Below are 482 nucleotides of genomic sequence, written 5' to 3'. Positions count from 1 at the left end.
AGTTAGCAGACTTTAAAGAAATGCTCCATGAAACTAAAGTTGCTAACAAGAGCATAGAACTGCAGTTGAATCAAGCAAAACAGCAAATATCTAAACAGATAACAGAGGAATGTCAAGCAGTTCAACTGAGGAGTGGGAAGACACTGAATAACACTGCTCAAAGTAGCAAAAAGTCAAACAAGGAACAATTGACAGGGGATAACCAAACCACTGTTCAAAATCCCTCTGAGGACAGTAAGAGCCCAGAGAGGAATGTTATTGGCGTTCAAACGCCAGAAAGGGAAGGAAAGCTGGCGTCAAACGCCCATTCCTTGCCCAGTTCTGGCGTTCAAACGCCAGAAAAGGGGGAAAAGTTGGCGTTAAACGCCCAAATTCCACCCAATCCTGGCGTTCAGACGCCGGGGGAGAATCAGACACCTGAGAGTGCTGACAGTAATCCCTCTAACAAGGCTTCTTCAACCACTTCTGTAAGGAATAAACCT

This window comes from Arachis duranensis, chromosome 6, assembly GCF_000817695.3.
Source record: "Arachis duranensis cultivar V14167 chromosome 6, aradu.V14167.gnm2.J7QH, whole genome shotgun sequence".
Lineage (NCBI taxonomy): Eukaryota > Viridiplantae > Streptophyta > Magnoliopsida > Fabales > Fabaceae > Arachis > Arachis duranensis.
Note: the sequence above shows the minus strand (reverse complement) of the source record.